The sequence below is a fragment of the Eurytemora carolleeae genome, unplaced genomic scaffold (genome assembly GCF_000591075.1).
Source record: "Eurytemora carolleeae unplaced genomic scaffold, Eaff_2.0 scaffold750, whole genome shotgun sequence".
In the NCBI taxonomy this organism is placed as follows: Eukaryota; Metazoa; Arthropoda; class Copepoda; order Calanoida; family Temoridae; genus Eurytemora; species Eurytemora carolleeae.
The window spans coordinates 122,711-126,763 of NW_019396639.1; positions in this window are offsets into that span (position 1 = coordinate 122,711).

The following is a 4,053-nucleotide window of genomic DNA, read 5'->3' on the forward strand; positions in this document are numbered from 1 at the left end:
TTGCGAATTCAGGGTCAGTGAAATCAATGGTTTTCAGATGGTTTTGTGCCCAAACAGATGCTAAGCAGCCCAGGTAAGACGACAAATGTTTTGCCTCCCCCCCCCCCCGGACAAATTCCTGAATACACTCCTGGATTGGTAGGGTCAAAAGTGTGAAAAAACAAGATAAAAAAGTAAAATATGACTGGTGTGCTATGTATGTCTGTATTGGATTGGTGTGTGTTAAATATGACTGGTGTGCTACGTATGTCTGTCTGTATTGGATTGATGTGTGTTAAATATGACTGGTGTGCTATGTATGTCTGAATTGAATTGATGTGTGTTAAATATGACTGGTGTACTACATGTCTGTATTGGATTGATGTGTGTTAAATATAAAGATAGAGCTACCTTACTCTTAAAGCCTAGGTGTAGGAATGAAGAGAGAAAAAAGATCTTCCAGGTTTTTATGATGTTTCATAGATGAGTTAGAGAGAAATTTTTCCTTGGAGGTCCTTCATGTAACTATAGTTACTTCAGCAACCATAGTTACATCATCAGTAACCATAGTTACTAGAGCAACCATAAAGTTACTTCAGCAACCATAGTTACTTCAGAATCCATAGTTACTTCAGCAACCATATTACCTTTTGCAGCCAAAGTTACTTCAGCAACCATGTTACTGAAACAATAATAGTTACTTCAGCAACCATAGGTACTTCAGCAACCAAAGGTACTTCAGCAGCCATAGTTTCTTCAGCAACCAGGTACATTAGCATCCATAGTTACTTCAGCAACTATAAAGGTACTTCACCAACCATATGTATTTTAGCATCCATAGTTACTTCAGCAACCATAGTTACTTCAGCAACCATAGGTACTTTAGCTTCCATAGCTACTTCAGCAACCATAGTTACTTTAGCAAACATAGTTGCTTCAGTGCACGGTATGTTTACATGGTTTAATGTCTAGAGACCAAAAACATAAGACAGAGTATCATTATAAACCACTTTAGAAACCGGGTTTCACGGATGGGTGTAGGCAGTTTTGTAGATATCAATATTTTTGCTATTAAATATTATATTATTTAGTTTCTTCATATAACGTAAAATGATAATTCCACCTAAGGCTAAAAGTCGTAAATGAAATGTAACAACGGAGTAATCTTTATAGTGAGCAGCATAAAATCAATTATGAAATTATGATTATATATTTAATTCATAAATATTAAATATGTCTGCATACATATACATAGAAACACAAATTTCACCCAAACTATATAAGTGTTTAATCAAATAGCATCAATAAAGTACAATACAGTATTTATATAGGTATACATTTATATATAAGGTGTATTTAAATATCACATTTTGAGTAGCAACCGTTTAAACGATATGCTTAATATTGTCATTTTTTGTTAAAACTTTGGTTTAAAAGTAACAAAGAGTTGATTCCAAATCATAAATTTAATATTTGATCACGTTTGATTAACTCCAAAGTTTAAAAGTTTTTATCCACGACTGTAAACTGTACTTCTTGGTGTTGAATTTTGTCGTAAATCTTGCACATTATTTCCAAATTGATTTCCCTCATTTCCATATTGGTTTCCCGCATTTCCATATTGGTTTCCCGCATTTCCAAATTGATTTCCCGCATTTCCAAATTGATTTCCCGCATTTCCAAATTGGTTTCCCGCATTTCCAAAATTATTTTCTGCGTTTCCAAACTGTTGATTAGAATGAGTAGGTCGGCCGGCGGCAGGCTGCTGGCCGAACATAAAGCTCAAAAAACCTTCCTTTGCTCCGTCATAAACTGATCCATTAACGAAATACATCCTGAAATAAAAACAAACTTAGTAAAAATTATATTTTTTAAATCCAATGATTTCAATAAATGAAATATTTGATATTTAACAGTGTCCTGTTATACTGCGAGTTGAAATTATATAAAGTTTGTTAACGTCCACGTGGTTTGAATTATGCCCTAGTCATGTCGGCAAGAACAGTTAAGAATAAAGTTTCTAATATGAAGGGGCTCCTTGATGCACTTTTATGCATAAATATGCATCTTTGGCCTTGCATTCCAACTTAAAACTAGGCTAGGGTGGCTTGTCCTACTTTACAAAATACAAACCAAAACAACTATGATAAAAAATTTGCAAAAACGCTAATTTATGGATTTTTATAAATTGAGTTCCATCCCCACATAAATAATATCTTTTAGTGGCAGTTTTTTTCTTATTTTTTAAAAACAATAGTTTTGTATACATGTTGAATACTTAAACTAAGTAAATATTGGAACATGTTTACCTTCTCCTAAAATCAACCCCTCCCTCCCCTCTATTCTGCTCCTGTATCTCCCCACTCCCCCTCGAAACACAAAATAAATCCAACTGGTCAAAAAAATTTCAAAAAATATTTTTGAGAGTTCTTAAATTCATAGTTTTATAGCGAACCACTCTAAAAGATTTTAAGAAGTAATTTGAAAGGAAAGAAATCCAAATGTTTTTTCCCGGGATTACATTTTGAAATTGTTGTCTTCTATAACTGTCCGTCTCTAATTTTTATGCAGCATTAGCGTCAGTGCCAACAAATATATGATGTATATAAGCATGATGAAAATGATTAAAATGTGCGTATTTCTGTAAGAAAAGCGCGTTAGCTAACCTGTCCCCTTTCTAATGTGCGCGGTATGTTGTATGTTGTTGTGCTCGGTAAGAGGTTCAGCTTTCGACTAAATTTTGTATTGGAAGAGTGNATACAGTAGTGTCCGGTGTATTATATACCTTGTATAGGACTCGGATTGTATTGTATACAGAATACACTAGTGTCCGGTGTATTATATACCTTCTATCGATGAATCACTTGAAACTAATGTAAATCGCATTGAAATTTAAATCTAATTTGATCAAAACTCCTTTTAATAAAGAGCTATCGAGAAGAACAAGAAAGTTTTGTATTGCTAATAAGTAACTGGATACATTTGCTTTGACATTTTAGGGGGGTTGAATCTCACCCGAACATGATTTTCTTCACTTTGCCAAAAGGGGACTGAGCCCCCATATCCCCCCCCGGTGGCGTATTTTAGGGGGTCATGGGGGGGGGGAATGGGTAATTTTCTCAATTTACATTTAGTCATCATACATTTGGTCCATTTTAGATTTGGTCATCCTTACATTTGGTCATCCTTACATTTGGTCTATTACTACATTTGGTCAACTGTTCCCAAACGTCAACTGATATAATTTATCCCACTACATTTGGTCAACTGATACAAACACATATAAATTTGGTCAATTTTGATTTTGAAGGTTTCTACATGTATACATATATTTAGATATCGTATATGGAACTGTACAAATAAAAATGACAGATAATATAGTTTAGTCTCCTCTAAGACCAAACATGAACTCGAGTATAGTAAATCCCTCCTGTCTTAAACTCCTGCGACCTGACCTGCAGGTTAAGGTCGGGTTCCTAGCTGCATTTTCAACGGCCTCCTGCTCCGCCATTTTAACTCTCTTCTCAACCAACTTACTTGAGTGGTAGTGAGTATTTTTAACATTTTTGATAAATGAAGGATCATTTCTCTGTATCGTGGAAGCAGTTGCAGTACATCCCAATAATCACGTAGCCTACAAACCCAGTATCCCTCTCACGTTTAAACTCACTCTCACTTTCTGACGATCTACCAAAATGTTCTTTTTCCTGCTGGACTAGATGAAATTAGCACGAGCCCAGTTTTCCATGTTGAATTTGAGAACTAACTTAAATCTTGAGTTGTTGCAATGTGTGCCAATTATTCGCGGATTTGTTAAGTTGATACTCAAGCTGGGATAGGATTTATAGTCAAGCTTTCAAATATGAAAGTTTACCAAATTTTAGGCCATTGTCACAGTTTACGAACTGTATTAATAGACTAAATGTAAAATTGCCCAAATGTAAATTGCCCAAATGTAGAAGTTGACCAAATGTAAGGTTGACCAAATGTAAAATTGACGAAATGTAAGATGATCAAACGTAAATTGACCGAATATAAATTGACGTATTGTATCCACTCCCATGGGGGGGGGGG